Source organism: Zonotrichia leucophrys, chromosome Z, assembly GCF_028769735.1.
Source record: "Zonotrichia leucophrys gambelii isolate GWCS_2022_RI chromosome Z, RI_Zleu_2.0, whole genome shotgun sequence".
Taxonomy (NCBI): Eukaryota; Metazoa; Chordata; class Aves; order Passeriformes; family Passerellidae; genus Zonotrichia; species Zonotrichia leucophrys.
The window spans coordinates 55,014,306-55,026,022 of NC_088200.1; positions in this window are offsets into that span (position 1 = coordinate 55,014,306).

The following is an 11,717-nucleotide window of genomic DNA, read 5'->3' on the forward strand; positions in this document are numbered from 1 at the left end:
ATTAATTTTGATATCCTTCAGATATCAAAATTAATTTCAGACAGATTTAGGGAAAGATTTCTGCATTGCTAAAAAGTTTCAGTTTCAAATAACTTGCATTTTTCAGTGAGGAACTGCGTAGTCAAAATATTTCTTGAGACATCAAGAGAACTGAACTGCAGTAAAAGTGATGGTAAACTAATAGCTTCAGGTAGGATTGAGAGACCTGTCTTTTTTTCAGGGGTTATCCCATCATGTTTACCAAACAACTCAACCTCAGAGACTTTCCTGAAATAAATGTCTTCCTACTGTAAAGTTTTATTTCATCAGAGACATCAGTGACAATTCCACAGAAGTTTGCTTTCATCAGAGACAATTCCACAAAATCTCCAAAGGACATATTCTGCTGCTTAGAAGTGGTGGCAGGGTACAGGGAAGAGGGGAATTATTCAATCTCTCTAATGAGTGTATCTACCTTTATCAGGGGGTAGGCTAACTTATGAAAGAATTAGGAGAGCTGACTGCATTTCATCCTTCTTTAGAGCAAGTCTTCTGTGGTACTGGATTTTCCTGTGAAATTTCTTGGAGAAATAGATAATCTCCATCTCAGCTAGTGAGCTTGCAAAAGGACCCATGCTTTGTTTATAGTGCAGATCCATTCTGTTGTGAGGAGGGTTTGATCTATAAGTCATCATGGAAGTCATTAAGCAAGTTGCAAAAAGTGTGTAACACATCAGTAAAGATGAGGCAGATGACCTGCTCTCACTGTAAGTAGAGAAGATACTGGCTTCTGCTGTTTTTGTGTTTTCCTTTCTTTTATCTCACCAAATATCTCTTGCAGCGTTTATTCCTCCCTGTCAGTTTCTAGATGGGCAAGGATATCCATCATTACTTAACTATTTCATTAGGATTATGGTTGTTTTTTATTGTTACCATGTCTGTATCTGTCTGTTCTAGTGTGCCTCCTCTGGAGTGGAAAAGTTGTACCTAGTCCTGAGTTGTGGCCTAGTGACTCAGACCATTTGAGGGACAACAAATGTTTTAACTGTGGTACTGATGTGTTAAACCATCAAATTGTTACGTTAATTGTCTGTGTCAGGGACAAAGGGTTTTCAAGCCATTAGAACAAGGAGGATGAAGATGGCAAGCCTGGATTCTGGTGCGGTCTGTCCTTGCTAAGATTTTAATGATTAATTGCAGATTTTATTACTTAGTAATGCATAAAAGCAGCATAGATTTTTCTTGTTTGTTAGTTCAACTGTGGTTTTCTATGCATTTACCACCCCCTTTACAAAAGCTTGAAGAGCAATTTCACTGTAGGTAAGCACCAAGAAATGTGGTAGCTAACACTGTTGCAGGAATTTATACCTATGTAGCTTAGGAATGCTTCCAGGGCAGATATGTAGAAGCTAATATTTTAACCCATATGATTTTGCTCTGAAATCACGTTTCTAAATGCCACACAATTTGCTGTTTCCCTTTGTAACAGCAGGCAACCTTCACCCTAAATGCTTTGTCTCTTCCTAGAACCTGTGCACAAGACACAGGACAGTGAAAATAAGGTGAGAAGATTTTGGATAGAGACATGTACATACATTTTCCCTGGATGATGATTTTCACTCATTCAGATGATGTCCTTTTTGTGTATGGCTCAGTTCAGAGCCATCTGACATTTTAGGAAATTGCAAAATCTCATTAAATCACTATGTGGCTTACACACTTTAAAGATGGAGAGTGCTAATTGTTCTCCAGTGAGCCAAAGGACTGTGAAAGAACATCAGTGTCTGCTGCCTTTCCGTCTTCTCATACCATGTTTCTGTGCAACCAATAGGTAAATATGCTCATTGAGCTCTCTGAAGATAAAATCCAGAGGCAGCAGCAGTTCCAGCGTGATGAATGAACTGGGCTTGTACATACTGGCTTGGTCATCCTTCTCATGCACTGCTGCACTATCCTCTTTTATGCTCTGAGCATGCAGACAGAGTGCCTGCGTGAACGACGAGTGCCAGTGGATTTAAGGCAGTGTCCACCCACCAGCAGCTGCGTGAGCCAGGCCTTTCTCAGCCTGCAAACTGCAGGTTTCATCGTCAGTAGGTGGCAGAATTTGCGTTGTCAAACCATGCGGGTGTGTTGTTTTCCGGTTTGGTTGGGGTTTTTTGGTGTTTTTTTTTTTTGTTTTTTTTTTTTTTTTTTTTTTTTTTTGTTTAATGCTTGCAAACTTTTTAAGCTTTGTTCCTGTAAATCAGTATCTAAGTCCTGACAGAGGGAGCTGTGTGAAAGAACAAACGGGACACTCTGTCAGGGATATGATGCCCTGCAGCTGGTGGATCACTTGCACTTATGCAGGATTCAAGACATGAGCAAATTTAACACATTCTCCTGTTAATGCACTCTTTCAGGACTTTGATTTGCCAGTCTCAAAGAAGGTTCAAGCGTGATTCCAGGGGGGTTTTGTATTTGCTGGGTAATATTTACTCTTTTTAGAGGAATCTGCCTCTGAGACATGCCATTTAGGGGTTTTCGTTAACGTTAGTGAAATCAAAGCTCAGACTACATCACAAGGGATCATATTTTTTGAGCTAAGCCAAAACATTTGGAAAATTCAGGTTTGGTGAACTTTTAAAACTGTGGCCTCTTTCTGTCAGTGTGCTTTAGATTGGTTTGAATCTTTAGGTTACAAAGAGAGAGAATATTTGAATAATGTTTCTTATTCCAAGCACTCTTCTGATAAATTAAGAATGTCCTGGGAATATGTTAACAAGACTGTGATTTTATGGAGAAAATTTAAACTTTGAAAACTGCAGAATTTGAAGCAGCTCCAGATCAAATCAGTTTCTAATCCGATAAATTAATGTTCAAGTTGCTGTATCTTCTGAGCTTGATCATAGCACAGGTTGGTCAGAAGAAGGAGCAATTGGTGAGAACAAGATCTCTGTAATAAGACTGCTGTTTCTTGTCTTGGTAGATCTGGAAATACTGAAATGTCTGAAGAAGAGGGTAAATAACTTCTTTGTGCTTTTGTGCAGCATAGAGAGAAACACACTCCTGCCACTTTCTTTAATCCTGTAATTGGCATATTTTGTTGTCCTACATACTTTGGAGACAGAGTCTTGCATAATTCTCCAATCAGAATGAAACAGGAAGGAGCATGATTCACCCATTCACTGAAGTTTCTGCTTGTCCACAAGGAAGTGTAACATTCCAATACATGGATCTATATAGTATTCCGGTATATGGATCTATGAAGGAATGTCTGTTTACCCTTTGCAATTTTTTTTCCAAATATGCAGACATCACATTAGTAGCAGCATTTGAGCTTGCTGGTATAAAAACTCTTTTCAAGTGTTCACAAAGGTGAGTGAGATTTCAAGACTTTGAAACAAATTCTTTGGATTCTGGAAGGGAAATCAACTGCAACAAAAAGTTACGGTATTACCTAGCACCATTTTTAATTTTTATTACACAGTCTTCATAATTTTCTGCTCCATGTTCCCAGATCTCAGTGTCTTCAAACTTGACACTTGATTCTAACTTGGTGTCTTGAACACACAGAAAATAATTCTGCATGCACAACTCAATGCTCTTAACCTTCATCAACTGTATTCCCCCTAGCTAAGAATATTGAAGGGCCCAAAGGAAAATGATTGGCTGTAGTGATTCAAGTGATTTTGTATTTTCTTCCTGCTTCCTTTGGGTCTTTGTATTCACGTGTATTGTACCATTCTTTTCTGAGTTTTTCTAATTTGTCATAGCAAGAAGAAAGGGCATTTCTTGTGTGTGAAAGTATATTACTGAATATTTAATGCCTTCATTGCTGCTGTCTTTAATAGTAAGATCACTTGTTCTTGGGAGAGTGCTCATTGAGTCACTTTCAATAATTTAACAGCAGTTATGGCAAACCTGGGAGGTCCCAAGGTGACTGGAGGCTACCCAGTGTCATGCTCATCTACAAGAAGGGCAGGAAGGACTATCCAGGGAACTTCTGGCCTGTAAACCTGACCTCAGTGCCAGGGATGATTATTGAGCAGTGACCGCGCTCATCTAAAGGTGGCAATCAACTTCTGTGCCATCATGTGACATGTGCAGAACAAGCAGGTGATGAGGCCCAGCCAGCAGAGGTTTAAGAAAGTCAGGTCCTGCTTGACCCACCTGATCATCTTCTGCAACATGGTGACTGATTTTGTGGAGAAGGGAGTGTGGATGTTTTTTACTTGGTGTTAGCAAAGCCTTTGACACTGTCTGAATACTCCTGGAGAAGCTGTCTGCTCATGGCTTGGACAGGTGCGCTGTTTTCTGGCCTGGATGGTGGTGAATGGAGGTAAGTCCAGTTGGGAGCCAGTCACAGGTGACAAGGAATATGATGAGAGGAGATCACATCAAGTTGCATCACGGAATGTTTAGATCTGGTATTAGGAAAATTTTGTTCACAGAAATTGTTGTGAAACATTTGAACAGACTGCCCAGGAAGTAGTTGTGTCTTCATCCCAGAGATATTAAAAAATACATTTCAAATATATTTGGAGGGGAGGGGAGGGGAGAGGAGGGGAGGGGAGGGGAGGGGAGGGGAGAAGGAAGTGGCGGAAGGAAGTGGCGGAAGGAAGGAAGGAAGTGGCGGAAGGAAGTGGCGGAAGTGGCGGAAGGAAGGAAGTGGCGGAAGGAAGGAAGTGGCGGAAGGAAGTGGCGGAAGGAAGTGGCGGAAGGAAGGAAGTGGCGGAAGGAAGTGGCGGAAGGAAGGAAGTGGCGGAAGGAAGGAAGTGGCGGAAGAGGAAGGAAGGAAGGAAGGAAGTGGCGGAAGGAAGTGGCGGAAGGAAGGAAGTGGCGGAAGGAAGGGGCGGAAGGAAGTGGCGGAAGGAAGGAAGGAAGTGGTGGAAGGAAGTGGCGGAAGGAAGTGGCGGAAGGAAGGAAGGAAGTGGCGGAAGGAAGTGGCGGAAGGAAGTGGCGGAAGGAAGTGGCGGAAGGAAGTGGCGGAAGGAAGGAAGGAAGGAAGTGGCGGAAGGAAGTGGCGGAAGGAAGGAAGTGGCGGAAGGAAGTGGCGGAAGGAAGGAAGTGGCGGAAGGAAGGAAGTGGCGGAAGGAAGGAAGTGGCGGAAGGAAGTGGCGGAAGGAAGTGGCGGAAGGAAGTGGCGGAAGGAAGGAAGTGGCGGAAGGAAGGAAGGAAGGAAGGAAAGGAAGGAAGGAAGGAAGGAAGGAAGGAAGGAAGGAAGGGAAGGAAGGAAGGAAGGAAGGAAGGAAGGAAGGAAGGAAGGAAGGAAGGAAGGAAGGAAAGGAAGGAAGGAAGGAAGGAAGGAAGGAAGGGAAGGAAGGAAGGAAGGAAGAAGTGGCGGAAGGAAGGAATGGCGGAAGGAAGGAAGTGGCGGAAGAGGAAGGAAGGAAAGTGGCGGAAGGAAGGAAGTGGCGGAAAGGAAGGAAGTGGCGGAAGGAAGGAAAGGGGAAGGAAGGAAGGAAGGAAGGAAGGAAGGAAGGAAGGAAGGAAGGAAGGAGGAAGGAAGGAAGGAAGGAAGGAAGGAAGAGGAAGGAAGGAAGGAAGGAAGGAAGGAAGGAAGGAAGGAAGGAAGGAAGGAAGGAAGGAAGGAAGGAAGGAAGGAAGGAAGGAAGGAAGGAAGGAAGGAAGGGGCGGAAGGAAGGAAGGAAGAGGAAGGAAGGAAGGAAGGAAGTGGCGGAAGGAAGGAAGTGGCGGAAGAAGAAGGAAGTGGCGGAAGGAAGGAAGTGGCGGGAGGAAGTGGCGGAAGGAAGTGGCGGAAGGAAGTGGCGGAAGGAAGTGGCGGAGGGAAGGAAGGAAGGAAGGGAAGGAAGGAAGGAAGGAAGGAAGGGAGGAAGGAAGGAAGGAAGGAAGGAAGGAAGGAAGGAAGGAAGGAAGGAAGGAAGTGGGGAAGGAAGGAAGGAAGGAAAGGAAGGAAGGATGGAAGGAAGGAAGGAAAAGGAAGGAAGGAAAAGGAAGGAAGGAAGGAAGGAAGGAAGGAAGGAAGGAAGGAAGGAAGGAAGGAAGGAAGGAAGGAAGGAAGGAAGGAAGGAAGGAAGGAAGGAAGGAAGGAAGGAAGGAAGGAAGGAAGGAAGGAAAGGAAGGAAGGAAGGAGAAGGAAGTGGCGGAAGGAAGGAAGGAAGGAAGTGGCGGAAGGAAGGAAGTGGCGGAAGGAAGGAAGGAAGGAAGTGGCGGAAGGAAGGAAGTGGCGGAAGGAAGGAAGGAAGGAAGGAAGGAAGGAAGGAAGGAAGGAAGGAAGGAAGGAAGGAAGGAAGGAAGTGGCGGAAGGAAGGAAGTGGCGGAAGGAAGTGGCGGAAGGAAGGAAGTGGCGGAAGGAAGTGGCGGAAGGAAGTGGCGGAAGGAAGTGGCGGAAGGAAGGAAGGAAGGAAGGAAGGAAGGAGGGAAGGAAGGAAGGAAGGAAGGAAGGAAGGAAGGAGGAAGGAAGGAAGGAAGGAAGGAAGGAAGGAAGGAAGGAAGGAAGGAAGGAAAGTCATATTGTGATTGTTCCTGATATTAGGAATCAGGAACACTATCTTCCTTTACATCTGAAATGGGGGCACGGTTTATTTTAGGCTGTGACACATATGGAAGCTGCTGGAGAGAATTTGACTGGAATACTGTAGGAGGTCAGTTGTTCAGTTTCTGCTGGCTAGGGGAATAAGTGGTTTTTATAAACATTGTTGCTCAATATGAGAAAATACTTTGAGTCTCCTTTCAGTATTCAAACTTTATGATTTTTTTTCTCATTAAGATGGAAAGGTACCTTACAGCATTGTGATCAATGTATATGCACAGGTTGTAAAAATATTATTTACTCTCATTGGGAATTTGCAGTAGCATGGCCGTCTTGCCATTTTGTATATTCAAAGACCTGATTTGCCTCTTGACTGCAGTAACAATGTATCTAATTTAGTATAAAAGAGTTAGCTCACAGCCCTGGAACTTCGCTTTTTTTCACTGTTTAGCCTTAGAAGTCAGACCTGTTCTGTGTTTGAAGAAGACAGCAGCTATTTCTTTATGCATACAAAATTCTGCTCTGAAATAGACAGAAAGTATTTTTAGTATCCAGCATTTGGATGTCAGCAGAAATGTTGCTAATGACTTTATTAAAAATAGCTTTCATGGCGAAGTTTTAATGTCCCAATATTATGTCTGTTCTTGCAGAACAGGAGGTTTTTCAGCTTAGAATAGAGTGATACACAACTTTGTTTGATTGGTGGGTTTTGAAGACCATGTTTCAGAACTTTTGATGACTTCTCAGAGGTGGTTGTTGTCCAAAATCACTGCCCACAACTTTTTGAGTTTTTTCCTCTCTACAAGTTGTGATTTTATCTTCACTTTCAGTAAGCAATTAAATAACTATAGGAGAAGGTCTTCCCACGATACATTACTGCTGACCTGTCTTAGTAGAATAACTCAGTCTCAGACCTTGATGGATGGAAGGCTGTGATCTAGCAAAGCACTTTACACAGGTAGTTAATTTCAGCCATGTGCTTGAATGCATGGCTGAATGATGATAAACCTCAAGCACATGTGAAATGTTAACTCTCTGCTTGGTGCACTGTAAACCTGGTGTTTCAAGGAACAGCCAAAAGGCCCAAGGTCTCTCTTCAGGCTTCTGAGCCCAGTGGTTGTTTTTTGGAACATCCTACCAAATAGATAATCTCAGAATACATAAGTAGTGTTGACATCTTTTGGGACATTTTGAATATTAATGAAAAAGATGACTCAAGCCTGTCTTCTCTGAGGAGGGAATTTGTCTTTGAGAGTTCCCTATTGCAGTACCACAGAACTCTTTGTCAGAACTGCTGCTTCCTGCTAGTTGCCATTATTTTATCTGAAAATAATGACAGCACTTGCAGAGCAGTTTGGTACGTGTGGTTTTACTGCTCTGCAAATATTCAGTAGCAATGCATATTGGTGTAGCTCTCAGACATGGGACTGATGGCTCTGTCTTCTGTCCAGTCAGCAAAATGGCATTGCCTTTCCTTTCTTTCCTGTGTTTTGCAATGCTTTTGCAAGTCAGCACATAGAAAGCCTTTGCATGTGTTAGGTGAGCAATGCTTGATGGGCAAGCTTGCATGAGGTTCATAATGAAGAGAATCTTCTCCTGTCCAAGCACTCTTCTTATCTGCAGTGGTGGCATTGCTGAGCTACAGGACAAAGCATGTAAACTGCTTTGCACAGGGTGCTAAAGAAAGGAGACATGCATGCAAGGCATTGCAGCAGGAGAAAGCAGCACTCCATACCGCTGTATGAATACACTAAAGTGTGCAAGTGGGTCAAGAAGTGGGTGTTTTAAACCCATGACAGATCTGCCCTTTTCCAAAGATGGACCACAGCATTTCTCTCCTCCCTGCCCTATTCTGTAAGAGCAGAAGAAGGGACATATTTGGTCAGACCCTAGGTTTAGGTTTTCAACATAAGCCAAAACACAGTGTTTAGGGAGAAGTTTAGAAACAGACAAGGATATAATAGCATCTCTAAATACTTCCCCAGATTCTAGTATGAGAACTTGATGTGGCCATTGGGATTTTTCTCCTACAGGTCTTTAACCATTCTGTGTTTTCTCCATGGCCTAAGTTATTTCTGTTGTTCAACAGAGTCAGCTTGCCGTTTTTTGTTTCATCCTCCCAGAGAGGATGAAAATGATGAAATTATGACTATCAGATAGTTGTAGGAAAGACAGGAGACTACTGCTCTTGGGACTGAACACACACACACACACACACACACACACACATTCCTTCAAACTGGTATGTGGTCCCTGTAGGTGCTGAGAAAGGACTTTCTGGAGCAAATACCTTTGTTTTGAAAATAGAAGTACTGACGCCAATTGGGGAAAAATAAAACACCTAAAAACTTAAAACTACAAGGCAGACAAGTAGAGTCAACATTTTTAAAGTGTCATAATATTTTAAGCAAATTAATTTTTCACTATTTGAAATTGGAAATACTGAGTATTTGTGAAGGCTTCCCATTATATGATAAATGATGTAAAAGAAGTTTCTTTTAATATAATAGAGAAAGAGTAACCTCTTTGCTTTGAAACTTGCAACCCATTTCCTTTAGTAAGCTCTGTCTTTCTATCTCAAAGCATAATTTGGTGTGGAAGTTGTTCCATTTGAAAGCGAATGTTTACACATTCAAAAAGCCTGAATAATATTCAGGCAAGAAGAGCTGGTGAAATGTAAAAGAAAGGTCATATTTCAAAGGCAAATCAATCTTTCAAGGATAAGTTTGCTAAATTCTTCCATTTATACACACATACTCTTAAATTATTTTATCATAACAGATGAGATCCTACCCATAAAAATTGGCTAAATTATTACCAACAGACAACAGAGTGATAAAGAAATACATTCTTAATTCACAACAAACTCTCCTTGGTTTTGCTTTTGAACTGGGGACAAAGCCACTCTGGAAATAAGCTATCTCCACTGATGTCAGGACATACTTGTGTAGAGAACTTGCAGATATTTTTAGACCAAATTCTACTGTTTCACAATACATGTAATATTTACCTGTTCCAGAAATGGTCAGAGGTATTGAGGACAGACTGAAAAAGGGGAAGCCCAAGATACCTTGACTTTTTGTTATTTCCTTCTGCAGGAGATGCTGTGAGTGGAGTGCTCCTCTCAGAGTGTCACAGCTTCTATGCAGAGTAGAAATGCCCACTTGTGGTGTTCCTGTTAGACTATGGCCACAGGTCACTGAGGTCACTGAGACAGAGGCTTGGGGGAATTCCTCTCCTGCCTCTTTTCACTTGTCCACCAATAGTGCAGGCCTTTCCTGGTGTATTCAGCTGATACAGCCCCTATGCCAGAGAGCACTTGGTGATAGCTCTCAGCTCTGAAGTAGTGTTGGAAGGATTCCAAAAGAGAGAAAGGATTCCTCATCTTCTTGATTAAATACGGGCTGCAAACTGTAGAGTCTTGCAGCTTCTCAGAGGCCTACCTACAACCTGTCAGCATGTGATAGGTCTTTCTCATTGCTAAGGAATTTATCCAGCACAACACTGCATTTAGTTTCTTATTTGGGGGATTTGTTTTGTGGATCAGAACGCAGGGATCATTTGCATAGAATGATACAACTGAAATTTCCTAAGATGACCCAATTGTAATAAATTCAATTGTGCTTTCTCTCAGTTTATTAGATGCAGTTATTTCTGGCAAGCTGTGTCAAAGATTATATCATCAGTGGAAGTTGAGGACTGGGTATATGATTCTTCTTTCAGCCAACATTCTGGCTTTTCATGTACTGCTGTTCAGACTGAAGATGATCTGTTACCAGATTTTTTATCTCCCAACAAATCTGATTCTAACCACAAACAATCCACAAAGAAGACAATACCACAGAGTGGCTGTGAAGAAGACTGGGACTTGAGAAATGTTTTTTTCTCTCTTCATTATTTATTCCTCCATTTTGACTGTTAACTCTACATCAAAGAAAATGCTTTTACATAATGCTTGGCACTGAAGGTGTTAGACAAGGTCTCCAGAGACAGTTATAGCAGTAAGATATATATGTCAGTGGTTCTGACATTGAGATTTTTTTTGCATACATGAATCTCTTGTCTCCACTGATTAAAGTTGAGAGCTAAGATTAAACTCTTTAGGTCAAATTCAACTTTGTTGTTATTACACTGATTTCAAAGAGTCATCAATCAGTTTGACTCATTCAAAAGGTGACTGTGTAGAGTTAGGAAAGATTTTGGCATTTAACTGTTTTCCTTCCAATTACATGTGTGTTATTTCAGTTAATGGTAAATGTTTTCTCTTTCTCTAAACAATCTTCATTGAGAGCTTTGCTCAATATTTTTGATGCTTGATTGAAATGTTTTGATGTTTGATTTGTTTCATTTGTTTCATTCATTTCATCAAAATGTTTGATTCGGATGGAGAAGCACTGTTTTTGGCATTGTTATTAATGTTAATGTTGCTGTCATCATCATCATCATCATCATTGTAATCAAATAGTCCAGCTTTTTTTCCTCTGTTTTCACAGCTACATGTGTCCAAACTCATCTCTACAGTGTGGACAAAGATCTTAACAGCTCTCCTACCTGTTACTGAAATACTGCTTGCATAATATTCACCTAAAATTAAATCTGTGTCAGTCCAGAAAGGTTTGCTCAGTACCAAACAATGTCTTTAGCTGGATAAATGCATTTCAAATCAAGGGCTTCTTTAATAGTGGCTTGATAAACTGTTTTCATTGTTCTCTGATAAACAAAGAAGCTAACAAAATACTGAGGAGAAACCGTTTCACAATAGGCAAGGGGAAGCTCCATAGAGTGAGAACAAAATAGCAATGTCATGATAGCAATGTCTGCTAATTTTCATGACAGCTATTCTGTGACCAACTCTGTAATTTCTTGGAAGACGGTATTTTTAGAGCTAGTCCATCATAGCTAGCTGTCAGCATATAATAGCAATGTAAAATGATCTATTACCCACAACAGTGAAACTGATGAAGATTTAGTGAGATTATTGTTTACATTGAATGCCTTTTTCTTTGGCAGAATGCTTTGCAGGCTCTGGATGAGCAAGATCCCAAAAGTGTCAACAGTGCTTTTATTTGTGTAACCATGAGGAAGAATGAAGCATTGGATGCCAGATGACAGTGCCACTCAGGACCTTAGCAGACCAGTACATGAGCTGCAACCTTGCTGGCAGGCCTTTGTAATCTCAATAGCACAAGTCACCACTCTTTCTGCTTGGAAGCAGCAGGAAACTTCAAATAATATCAAAGCTGTAGGGATCCAGTGCCAAGCATCA